We start from the raw sequence: 13,844 nt of genomic DNA on the forward strand, positions 1-13,844 counted from the left end.
ACTACCCTTCATACTCCTCTAAGCTCCTTTCATCATTGCGTTCTCTCTCTTGTTCTCTCTCCCCTGCAGCGAGCATGTTTCTTCTCATCAGTCAGTGCTCCAGTGGAGATTCGCAAGGGTGTGAGAGTCTAAATGGAGAATGTGATTTCACCAAGTACAACATGTTCCTGGATCGACATCCTTGTTGATCCTTGAACAACATTACAGTCAAACATCAGATTTGAGGGACAAGTTTACAGTCAGTCAAGTTTAAGCTCACAACCAGGGTTAGGTGCTTATACAAGCGTTATTCACCATCATTTCCAGATCAGAGACCAGCTCCTGCTCTCGAACACTTCCAGACCGGCTCCCACGCGGCTGAGACTGACTGTGAGTCAGAGGTTACACACAACAACAGCACAGCGTCATGCACACACACGCTGACCAGCGGCCTGACAGAGAGTGAATGAGATGGGTTAGTGTAATCAACCCCAGTAATGTCACCCCCAATTACTCATTCTCTTAAAAGGCTATTAAAACATAATTGCCGAACGATTTACATCCCTGTTAATGCAGCCACGGATAATTTATTATTTTCCATAAGCCTTTTTTTTTTATGCAGACAAAAAGAGAGAGAGAGACCGTGTGAGGGATAATAATATGCTTATTCAGGGAGAAAGGGATGTTGGTTGCACGTAAAGTCATTTAAAACCCACCCAGATGCCTCCAGGTTAGTTAATAATAATAAAAAAACACTAATATATGCTAGTGGACCAGATAATATTCAGGTTGAAGGCAGACCAGTGTTGTGTTGTCTGAGTCCTGTTTCTGTTGTCCTGGGAGATTTAAGTTAGTCCACAATAGACAAGGCGCCACGTTTATAAACGTGTCAATCGGATTTGATCCTAAATTCCATGGATTTCATTCAGGAGTGAGGAAAGAAATCAGGATTTATAAAAGAAAAAAAACTGAATGTTGACTGAAAGGGAAAATGATGTGTGTGTCAACTGAAGAGCATGCGTACACAATTTTTGCACTCATCTTTGGAGTTGATGCGCTATTTCACATGGCATTTAAATTTAAGGTGAACTGCTGTTTATAAAAGTGGGATGCATTTAGGATTTTTTTTGTGAAAATGGCCATTTATAAATCGTTCATAGCAACATTTTGGATATTGTTGTACGTTCACATTTAGGATCATTTAATGCATGTCTTTATAAATGAGTCCCCAGTTGTGGACCGGGTTAAACCCAGCTATCAAGTCTGTCCTTTTAACTTGTTTCTCACCTCCCCTGCCTACAGGAATCAGGACCTTGTTTTTCCCCCAGTGTCCTAGTCTAATTGGTGCTAATAAAGATCAATTAGAGTAATTAAGTGCTTTGGTTAAATTAATCTTGGCTGGTGAATATATTAGCTTGGACTCGTTACACTCCTCCCAGCTGAAGTTGGAGATGATGATCCTGGGGTCGTCCCATCGAGGGCCCTTGAACCGTTCTTTAGGTTGAGGCGCCAGGAACGCCTCACCTGTGTTTTGCATTTCTCAGGACGGAAACACTGTCCATTAAAGCTGCTGCTTAATCTCCTTGACCATAGCTGGGAAAACCTATTTATACCTGCATATCTCACCATATGCTCACGTTCGCTCGCACTCTCTCTCTCTGTCTCTCTCCCAAGGCCTGTGTTAGTGGAAAGCAATTGTGTGGAATGTGTAAGAATTAAGTGCCCCATCATTCAGACTAGACATGCAATTAGATGAGCTGCGGCAGTTTCCAACAGACAAGCACAGAGTCTTGTCACTATAACTCAGCCCTTCCCCCTCCTTTTCCTTCTTTCTCCATAAAACACGCACATACACACAAACACTCGCATATTCAGTGAAATTAAAATAAGACATTTTCTGACTTGTTTACTAGCATAAAACTGTTGAACTAGTAGCCGTGCTTGCTAAGTGTTGCTTTCTAAGTTGAGCATCACTATTACTGTTGTCCATTCTTAAAGTTAGAGTTTTTTTTTTTTTTATTGTTTTACAGCGCTTGTGCTATAGACTATATATACAGTACCGGTCAAAAGTTTGGAAACATTAAGGTTTTGTAATGTTTTTAAAAAGTAGTATCTTAATGCTGCATTTATTTGATCAAAAATTCTGTAAAAACAGTATTACTGTTGCCAGTATTAAATGCAGCCTTGGTGAGATTTACCGGTACTACTTGGACTCAATTGACTACTTTTTGTCACGTTTAAAAACCTTAATGTTTCCAAACTTTTGACCAGTAGTGTATATAAATATATTGAACTATGAAATTCTTCAGTAGTCCTGGGTTAACAAAAAGACACAAGAACCCCCTACCACCTGAAAGGCTCAAATCTAGTTACACCAGTGCTGTATGCCAGTATGTTGGTTGTTGCAGAAAGTGTAACGGTTGTGCTCGAGTTCGCCGTGAGTCTGCTTTGCGCTTGCTAATATTTGTACCATGTAGCTGCTAAACCATCCAGGGAATGACTATTGATACCAGGATATGTACTCAGCACAATTTCCACTAATTCTGATCAATGTCGTCAACTCGCCAAGTACAAAATGGTGAATTGCTGTCGTAGAGGGATAATTGCCTTTCATGCAATGAATTTGGCATGCACTTCTCCCACTAGACCCAGTTGAAACGGTGCCTCTACCCTCAAAACTGTCGTCCTTAATGAAATGGTAATTACTAACACAGCAGAACAGCTGAGAGGCTCCACCAAGCCAACAAGGACAAACACAGGAAAAAGAATTAAGAGAGGTAGAGGGAAATGGAAGAAAAGAAAGAGCAAATAGGGAGAGGAATGAACTGGATTTCACTAAGCTCTCCACTACGAAGCTGTTGGAGTTTGGTAGCTTTGTCGTTTCAATCATTTGTCCACAAATTAGTGGCATTTCTGAAGATTGGCCACGTTTTGCTCTGTGAGACTGGCTATGCCTGCATGGTAATTGATTGCTCTCTAAGCGAACATGTCTTTAACCTTTCCGAGGTCAGGCCCAGTCGGATGCCATCAGTCCTGTCAGAGTTTTAGATGCCTGGAGCCATTTATCTTTGCGTGCTCCCTCGTTCGCTGCCCAATTTGTAGCCGGTGAGGCACTGTAGGTGGTTTAATTACGACCGGAATGGGAAAACAAAACAGGAATGGCACCTCACACAAAGGGCTCCACTGTGAGCAGAGTGTCCACGTGGGCCTTTGCCAGCAACCCAGCACCCTGAAACTGAGACACAGAGGGCTCTGGAACAGAGCCACAATGGAGGCTGAACCACAGCCAACATGAACCTGAGCCAACATGGAGACCGAAGAAACACCCTTGTGTGCATGAGTTTGTGTGTGTGCGTCTGTGACTGAATTAGTTGCATGTGAGTAAGTGAATGTGCATAATGTGCATACTTAGGGCATGTACAATAACAACGTACATATATTTAATTAATTAATGAAACCGCTTTACTTTGAAATTTGTATGTTGTATATAGTGTAAGGCTGTTTTAAACATCTAAACACAGGCAGAGATTTGGAAATGCTCCCAGCTTCATTGTTATATATGTATTTTAATCAAACTTGTACAAATTTGTATGAAATATATGGAAATCAAACATTGAAACTATAGAGGTTGTGTTTAAAAACTAACATAAACCACAGGTGATATTGAACTTTTAATGATTGCTAATATTATAATTATATAAGAATATTATATATAATATAATTATATAACAATAATAATATTTTAATTTTAACACACTAACAAGGACGCGAAAGACCGCAGCCGCTAGCATCAGTCGCTCGTGCGCCTCTTGAGGCCAGGTGAGTGAGGTTTACACACACAGCTCTTACTGGCTTACGTCCGTTACACTCACCCCTCTAAACCTCACTCCCATCTGGGTCACGGCACCAAATGTAACTTGACCCGCTCTTGTCGCTTTCTGCAGACACGCTTTTTAGCCAGATCCTCGAGCAATGCCAAGTGTGCTATTCTCAAAACCAGTTTAAACACATTTTTATACAAACCCAGATTACATTATATAACAATAATATTTTAATTATTATAATAATATCAATATCAATATAAAATTAATATGAATTAGTTTTTGCATGTATATTCCTTTTTTTATTTCAGAATTCTTATACTTTTCCAGTTTGTGCATATATATATATCAATGTTGAAAGCAGTTTGTAAGTGCCTCTTAATATTTTTTTTTGTGTGTGTGTTAGACCATGCAAATTTTTTTCCAGGATTTTTTGAAGAATAAAAAGATCAAACGAAGAGCATTTCTTTGAAATAAAAATATTTAGTAAATATAATAGTATTTACCTTCACTTTAGATCCATTTGATGTGTCTGATTAAAAGTATTTATTTCTTAAAAAAAAAAAAATTGTGCCAGTTGTGTATATATATGCAATCAATAATTATTATCCATGATCGCATTTTTTGCAACTGCATCTGAATAACATTAATGACTGTCCTAGCATTATAACTAGAGACTTGTGGGCAAAAAAGGGATGCCAGCGCAGTCAGTGTCCATTTTCACCAATTTGACATAAAAAAAAAGAGAATTATAACAGAAGACATATTTAAACCCCAGTCTCTACATCCATCCTTTGGCCCATCAATCACTGTCCAAGACATTCCGCCTTCATTTGCAGTCACAAGCCTGTTAGATAATAAATTCTGCCAATCACAGCAATGGCCCAATCACAGCGTCCCTGCAGCAGGAGAGATGGCAGACATCCTCCTCTGGCTTCTGGAGAGTGGCAGTTTCACACACTGTCTGTCACCGAACTGCTCAGAGCTCTGATTGGATAATGAGAGGGTGTTAGGAGATCTACTGTGTCAGAGCGGTGGCATCACATATTGGCAACTCTGCTGTGTGTGTGTGCGCGCCTGTGTGTGCGCGCCTGTGTGTGTGTGTTGGGTGCATTTGTCTGTCTGGCTGGCACTGGAGACATTAATGAGGTTTGTTTGCCAGTTTGTACACTTGATACGTCTTTTTAGGGTTCATATATTTTGGCCCTTGGGTAAAAATCTGTGATTTCAAAGTGATACATGACGCCTCTCGCACATTATCTGATAATTATGGTATTATTCTTATTCTTAAAGTGTTTACAGTGCATCTTACGGCTTAGGTTACTGTGCGTGTGCATGTATGTGTTCGTTGTGTGCTCAAAACAATGAAGAATATTAGTTTTAGACTGGGAGAAACACAAAATGTATCTCTTTAAAATATGCCCGTATAAATATTTCTGCCCGAATGAATAGCATATTCAAACAAGCTGTCAGTCAATAGGTGCGTGCACTGTTTTGAAACTGAACACTGCAAATCAAAGCTGCTATATACCGTGTGTGTGTGTGTGTGTGTGTGTGTGTGTGTGTGTGTGTGTGTGAGAGAGAGAGGTTAAGTGCCTTCCTTTTAATGCATTCTCAGATTTCCTCTGCTCTCTCACAAGGCCATATATTCTCAGGTGGTGGTGTTGTGTATGTGTGAGCGAGAGCACCCTGACGGGCTTGTAAACTGGCCTGCGGCTGCTCTCTGGGTTGCTCTCGCGGGCAGATAAATTAATTAAAGAAATCCGTTTTTTCTCTCTCACTTTCTCTCTCTGAGCCAATTACTTTGAGCCGGCCGATTGTGTGTGTTTTACTAGAGAGTGTCGAGCTAATTAAAGATATGGCGTGGGACAGAGAGAGCACTTCTGCCTCTCTAACCTGATCCTGTGGCTCTGGATAGAGATAATGATTGAAAACAAACACAAATGCGCCTCCGCCATTAATGGTTAAATCATAAATGCTCACTTTTAAAGAGTGGTGTAGGAGGGTGCTAGACTGAGAATGTGAGCGAGAGAGAAACTTGTTTTCGTATATGTCAGACTGAGCGTTTCTTTAGTGCAGTGTGGGAGTTTGTCTTGGATATGAGAGTGTTGTTGTGACAGTTTATGGTAATTATCCATATGTAAGGACACCCATTGCTTTTGGCCCAAATATTGTGTTATGGGGCATATTGAGAGGTTAATGTGATTGTGGCAGATTGACTCTGAACTTTGAACCTGACGATTCTTTGGCTTTCTCTCTCTGTAATTAGGTGGTGCTGAATAAGCTGCACAGATTTACATAAAGACAAATTGTTGGTCACTGGTTGCTCAAAAGACGGAATGGAGCCTTAGATGTTTCTTGTATAGTTCTTTAGGATCAATACACAATAAGTATACAAATTGTTGACGTATCAAAGCGATCATTTGATTATCAAGCACCATAATGTTTTTATATGGCTAAAATAACTGGAACCGACTGCATATTCAAGTTTATAATGGTTGCTCCGCCCTGTCTTAACCCTTTCGCACGTACGATCACACCGGTGTGATCAGTCTTGGCTGGTCCCTGGAGCGTACGATCACACCGGTGTGATTAGAACGGTCAGCGCATCACGTGATCAACTGCTAAATTCAAATGTGCTTTCGCGCGTTGGCTGGCGCTGAGCCAGAGATGGACGTGCTCGCGCTTGTCATATATCACAACTATTCAGTGTTTTCAACCACATAATGTTTATTTTAGGTTTCAGGCATTTAAAATCACATAAGTACTAGCAAACCAATGAATTTGAGTTTGTAAAATACACACAGATGTCTATGGAAGCGCCAATAATAATCCTTTCCATTATAATAAGACGACATGTTTTATTCATATCAGATACACAATGTGTAAGTAGCTTTACATTTTATCCTATTCTTCTCCCAGTTAACCTGCCACTTACTTTCATGTATTTCGTGAGAAGTGGAGGAATTGACGTGTTGTAAATCCAGCACAAACTAACATGGCGCCGCCCATCGCGCATACAGCTCAACTAACGCGATCGTTATAAAAGTGTTTAAACAACCAAACACATCCACATGCACATATTTGACAATCGGAATATCTGTGTTTCATGCTATATCTAACATATTTTTGAATATTTTGAATAAAAAAGAAAAAATTACATAAAAGCAGATCATCATTCATTCAGTGCTGTGTTGTGTTTGCGCTGTGTCACGTGACAAGCAATGACGCGTCACCATGGAAACGATAAAGTGACAGGTTCTAAATAACGGTCGCCTTGAAAAACTCACGCTGGGGGGTCAGTTAGAATATTTTAAACTTACGTGTGAAAGGGTTAAAACCAAGGTGGATATAATAGTATTTTGTTACTAAAATTCGAACCGTGGTCTCTTGCGTGAGAGGCGGGCACGCTAACAAGGACGCGAAAGACCGCAGCCGCTAGCATCAGTCGCTAGTGCGCCTCTTGAGGCCAGGTGAGTAAGGTTTACACACACAGCTCTTACTAGCTTACGTCTGTTACACTCACCCACCTAAACCTCACCATATGGGTCACGGCACCAAATGTAACTTGACACGCTCTTGTCGCTTTCTGCAGACACGCTTTTTAGCCAGATCCTCGAGCAATGCCAAGTGTGCTATTCTCAAAACCAGTTTAAACACAATAAACACATTTTATACAAACCCAGATTACAGACCTCTGATTAGCCAGTTGTACCTGTGCGTATATATGCGATATTCCCGAAGCTATAACACAGCTTTTTTACTCTTTCACGATGAAATATATTTAAAGGTACAATATGTACGATTTTTGTAAAAATAAATATATAAAAAAACAATATTCGCCAAAAAGAATATGTATATATATCTATGATGCAGTAGGCTATCTCGCACGCCGCTGTTGTTCGTTCAGTCATCATGGATCACGATTATTAATTGGCGAGTACAGAAAAAAAAAAAACTTAGATCAACTGAGGCAAGCAGGCTTTGGGAAAGACAGAGAAATAAAACAAGGATCAATATCGGCGTGGCGTTTTCGAGATGGATAGAGCTTCATGACAAACTTGGTCTTGACAGAGATTCTGCTGGCGCATGTTTTAATAGACAGGTAAGCAAATATACAATATATACCTGTAATTTATTGTACACACACAGTTATATTGCACTTTGTTTTTACTTCAGTAACGCTTTTTATCAAGTCTGATGAGCAAGTCTATGGCAGTGAAATTAAATAGAGTATGTGTTGCACCTAAATATTTATTTACGATTGTTTTAAACGTGTAAAACTGCGCAGCATTAATACATGTAATACAAAAATGTATTTATTAGCTGATATATCATTTATATGATTCGTAAATTCCATACATCTCTGGATGGTGAAAACGACATTCCACTCTCTTCATAGTGTCATCAAGCTTCGTCTTTGTTATTGTTTTAAAAATGCTACCTCTGGTGGTGAAAAATTACAAATTGTAGCTTTAAGTAGTTATGTTTTGGGCAGCAATGGGTTTAGGGGCTCAAAAAAAAATAATATATATAATAGTAAAATATAATGTCATAAATATATTAATAATTCGTGAAGATTTTTAAAGATTTTTGTACTCTATATATTTTTTAGATGCTGTTAGATTTATTCATATTGTTCGTTTCAGCATATCCAACCGTTAACATCATGTACTGTACAAATACCCACATAGCATAGTCCTGCAGATAATTTGGTCTTGGGAGAATTTGGTGAGAAATATTTGAGTTCATGTTTAACTTTCTACTGTAGACTTTTGCATCTTAGCAGATTGAGTCATGGTTTTGTGAAATCTATTATGAAACTGAGATAACTTTTTCTCAGGAGAATGTTCTGAGAAGCAGGCAATTCTAGCCAATTTTCCATTTGCTCTACATTAAATTTGTTTAGGAGAAACGATTGAAGTATAAGAAAGATCTCATTTGTGATTTTTCTTTCCATTTCTATAGTCTTTTAGTGTTCTGGTCATTGTGTGTGAGAGTGCTTACTGAATGTATATTGCATGTGTGCATATTCATATGCATTTGTTGTTGTGGACGTTCTTTAGTGTGTTTGCGTCTGGGGTGTGCACGCTCTTGATTGACAGGCAGGCAGATAAACTGGGATGCATGTGTCTGTGTCTCAATGACACGCCGCTTTGCCCAGAGGGACGGGGGAAGTGGAGCGCTGCACTTCCTGCGGAGGGGCGGGGTCCTCTCTGCGGGGGTTTTTGAGCTGGCACACGCGCGGGCAGCAGCCTCGCCACCCCCACCCCCGCGGGGGAGAGAGGGCCCCTCTTCTCAACCTCCACTAATGTATAATTCATGCTAAGTAGCAATTTTGATGTTTTGCTGGAGGGATAAAGAAATCCAAGAAATTCATAAATAAAGTTTCCTTTTTTCTCATCTCTAGTTAATTTATGTTATCACACAATTAGCTGACACAGAGCCTTGGATGTATGGCTCCCCTAGAGTTGCGCCTGTTCTACCGAGAGAGACGTGCTGAAAAATGACCCAATAAGATTGGTCAGGCTTCCCCAACAGGAGAGGCTTGTTTGGTGTCACTTGTCTCATGTAATGGACCTCGATGCCCTATGGGGCAGCCAAAAGTCCTCTGATCCAATCACATCTTCTTATTATCCCTGTAAGGATCTTCAGTTTATAATAGAGCAGAGAAACTGCACTGTTTTTCCTAAATACTTGGAAGCTTGTGGACTGTGTATATGGCGTTGAACACAATATGATCACATCAATGGCATTGTTTTGAAAAAGAATCAAGGTTTCAGTATTTGTTGCAATATACTCTACACAAAATTGTGTACATTTTTATTTACATTTATTTGTAATATTTATATAAAACTATATTTAAATATAAAAAATACACATCTGTTATATATATATATATATATATATATATATATATATATGGACAACTGTATACTATACTTTAGATGTATGGCTAATTTACACTATTGCCATGTATTTCTGTTGAATTTATCATATAACAACTCTTCATAGCACTGAACACAAGATGATGACTGCAACAGCATGTGACAATCTTTTTCAATATTTGGATTAATAATAAAAAATATATACATTTTAAATATTTTGCTAATTTACACTACACTCTAAAAAATGCTGGCTTGTTTCAACCCATTTTTAGGTCAAATATGGACAAACCCAACTGTTTGGCTTAAAAATTTCCTTACAAATTTTAAACCAATGGTTGGATTTGTCCATATTTGACCCAAACATGGGTTGAAAAACCACCCAGTATTTGTAGATTGTCTCTTTATGGCACTGAACACAAAATTATGACTTCAACTGCATATTATGTGACATATTTTTTTAAAGCACCAAGATGTATTTGTTTTTCATAATGTGATTCCCGAAACAAATATATTACAAGGGTTCTTGCTTTTCGTTAAGTGGTCGGACAGGCGATTCTGAACCGACTTCAACTGTGCAGTCAGGAGTTGACTGAGAGTGAGCAGCGATACGGGGACGGTCCCTCTAATGGAGTCACATTCAGCTCAATCCACTGATCTGAGTGCAGGTGTGAGGCAATGGAGCGCTCACTACTGTATATCACCAGCCATGCCAAAACTGTCATCTCCCCCCGCCAGCTTTTTCATTAAAGCCTTTTACTTCACGCAATATCATTTGCTTTGACATTTCGGCGGGATGTTTTTAGCACCACCTCTGTTTCCTCTGCGCTGTTTGAAAGCCATTGGTCATTTGTCAAATGGACTGATTTGTTCTTCAGCCCAGCAAAAAGTCCCAATGCTTTACAGTGTGATTTAGCTTCAGCATTGTTAATGTTGCAATGTGTTATCAAATATCTAAACCGCCACAGATGGTTGGATGCAGCTTGCAAGGTGAATGTTTTGAGTCAATGTGTTTTCTTTGTTTAAAGGCTGCCATTAAAGCTTTAAACCAGCAAGAGAGAACGCCAAAATTCAGTCTCTGTAGTGCCAACGCCTTCAAGGTCCCAGTGTGCATGTGTTTAATTAAGACCTTTTGTCTTAATTACTTAATCACGCTAATTAGTCACAAAGGTGAAACAGAGCTGTAACTGTATAGTTACAATAAGACTGTAATGATAAGATGGTGTTGTTTACATGTTCTTGGAAATCAAGTCTTGTTTTAATATATATTTTTGAACATATATCTGGCTCTTAAAAAGATGAATATAATACTTAATCTGCTATTATCTTGAAGTCTTAAATCTCTTGAAAAATGTTGGATATTACTTTTTTATAACGAGGCAATTGGTTAAAGTTTTAAAGTAATGATATTACTAATAATTAATAATGCACGCTATTTGTAAAAATATTTTTTATATTTTTTAAAACGTTTTTATTATTATTTTTAAATAGTGATTAAGATGTGTCAATACTGTAATGAAAAATGATGTTGGAAATCATTGTCTTGGAAATCATTCACAAATTGTCACTATAATTTGACATATTCAGCCCATAATTTTTTTATATACTTCTTAAAAAGCTTTTATTTAAATATAATTTAGTTTCATAGTTTCAATCATAAGTCTCTTAAAATATAAGATCATTTGCCATTAGTTTAAGTTATGTCATGTTGTTTGATTCCCCAAAAATATATTTATTTATATTTATAAATTAATAATATATATTTTTGAAATCACTTAAATGTTGAATTTAATGATTTATGAAAATAATGATTAAGATGTGTTGATAATGACACAAAGATGTTGAAAAATATTGTTCTTAAAAATCATAAACTCAGTCTAATTGATCGTAGGAATCTATCAAATTGTTTATTATTTTTTATGTTTTTTGTTGATTGACTGTATATCTATCCCATGATAAGACTAGTAAACTACTTGATATACTAATATTAGAGTCTGCAGATCAAAATTCAAGTATGGTAAAAATGCAAAGAGACTAATCAGCACATGTCTTAACATTAAGGAGGCTTTATGTTTACAAGAGCTGTAATCGCGTCTGTTGCCTCAGAAAAGGCAATTTGACTCCTCTCTCTCCGTTTCATTAAAGTTTCTCTTTCATAATTGTCTTTTTTGGGTGTCAGCAAAAAAAAAAAAAACGTTCTTTTAAATCTCTGTGACTTTGTTGCTGTGTTTGTCGTCCTATAGGTGAAAAGCACAGCTAGCATCAGCACTAGAGAAGGTTCACGGAGGGTCTCCGTCACGGCCGTTCGGTGTGCCCCGGTGGACAGATGTGTTTGGGGAGAGGGGGACGGATGAGGAATGGTCTTGGCTTGTCACCAGGGCAATGTGTAAGGCTGGCCGGCCAGTCGGATCGCAGCTTGCGCCTGCATTCCCCTTCGCTTAATTAGGGGTTGTTGGTACCACAGAAGGTGTCACCAACCTTTTCAGTCCAATAACAGATGGTGGTTTTTTTTGTTGTTTTTTTGAGGTCCTGCCAAAGCCCACTGTCCCGCTCCTGGGAAAATGACCTAACTTGCAGGCAGCTGCTTAGTGCGGCTTGAGTGCCTCTTAAAAGAGACTTCTATCAGGGAATTAACGGGACATACCACTGCAGCCCGAGGGGTGTGAGTTTGAGATGAGTCCATCTTTAATCGCCCTCTCTAAGCCTCTCTGAGGGCCGAGCTCGTCGTTTGCATTGAAATCCAAAGTGACACTATGGACGAGGTGGGAGGAGGGCCGACACACTGACCGTTTTACGTGGCTCGGAAAGGCTCACCGATTCCCCCCCCCCTCCCAAAGCAGATGGTGTGTATAACAACACAGAATGTGGTCCAGGGGAGGTCAGGGAGGGACAAAAAGTGAAAGGGTCCCCAGACAGTTGGGGGAAGAAAAGGCCTGCGGAGCGTGAGGGAGGAGCCAGGGGAGGAGAGAGAGAGAAGAAAAGGGGAGAGAAAAGAGAGAAGTTTTTCAAAGCACTGGTCAGTGAGAGGCTAAAAGAGGAGGCAGAGAGCGTCGGGCTGCAGATGCGGTACGTGGGAAGGCAGGGGGTCGAAGCTTTACAAGCTGCATGCTGGGTACACACAGCACTACTGCTGTCAGTCACCAACTCACTTGGCTTCACTGTCTCTCATTCTCTCTCTCTCTCTCTCCCTGTACATTGATTCCACTTCCCCTTACAAGTAGACTTGCCTCAATGAGCAATATTTATATTTTGGATTAGTCCAAAAAGTGAAATCAATATGGGTAAAACTTAATATCAATATATGTTATTCAATACAAAAAAAAATTGTGTGTGTTGTTCTGGTAAACCATACGTTATGGGGACCAAATACCCACAAGGATAGTAATATCAGAAATTATCAAAAGTGTCAGAAATCTATTAGAAATTTACTTTTTTTTTAAAGAAATTCTGATAAATATACACTCAGCTCCACACCAATGTTTTTGCTCATTTTATCTGAACAGCTTGGTCTCCAGAGATTTTACTTACACCATCATTAGTAAAAAAAAAAAAAAAAAAAACGTTCTTTTCCTAACTGGCATTTCTCCTTCTGCTGTCAATCCTTTCCTCTCCCTCGATCAGATGCCCAGGCGCATTTACTGGCATGGAGAGATCCGCTCGATGGAAACCCTGAACTTTTAATAGCCCATGCTGGTGGTTTAGAAGATTGGTGTGAGATGTAAGGAAATATTTTTTACTCCCTGATGGCACAGCATCCTATCTGACTGTCACCCTTTTATCAATAAGTTCTCTTACACACCAAGTAAAAGTTTTACAAAAGAGCGCAGATGTGACAACTTTGTCCCAACGTTATCTCTTAGGCTGATGAATGAACCCAGGCCTTTTGTGCACCTTACTGTTGTGATATGATCGTGTTGTGTTCGGAAGTGAATTGTATTGTGGACTCCTATTTTGAAAAGGAAGCCAGAACTTTTGAAGTGTTGTGTTCTGACGTAATGTGTGTGAGAACGGAAGTGAAAGAGTAAACAAGATGGATGAAGTTCGCTACTCCTGTCTCTTGTGTTTTCTACTTAGTAACTCCTGACAGAGACCGCAGATTGGTTGCTATTCTAACAAGCTTCTCCAGGCCAATCTCAAGCTCTGATCGTTGAAAAGTGTG

At 39.1% G+C, this 13,844-nt stretch overlaps 1 protein-coding gene across 6 annotated transcripts in view; it reads left to right on the forward strand.

Annotated features, from left to right (window-relative positions):
- Positions 1-13,844, forward strand: part of LOC307005097 (uncharacterized protein) — a 155,371-nt gene that overhangs the window by 123,882 nt on the left and 17,645 nt on the right. For 2 of the 6 annotated variants that reach the window (XR_013799219.1, XR_013799221.1), the window contains one exon: positions 70-1,168. The exons of the other annotated variants lie outside the window; for them this stretch is intronic. The gene's annotated coding sequence lies outside the window, so the exon portion shown is untranslated. Of the gene's footprint in view, positions 1-69; positions 1,169-13,844 lie in introns of those variants that run through there. 6 annotated transcript variants of the gene reach the window in all.

The sequence above is a fragment of the Phoxinus phoxinus genome, assembly GCF_949152265.1.
Source record: "Phoxinus phoxinus genome assembly, chromosome: 10".
In the NCBI taxonomy this organism is placed as follows: domain Eukaryota; kingdom Metazoa; phylum Chordata; class Actinopteri; order Cypriniformes; family Leuciscidae; genus Phoxinus; species Phoxinus phoxinus.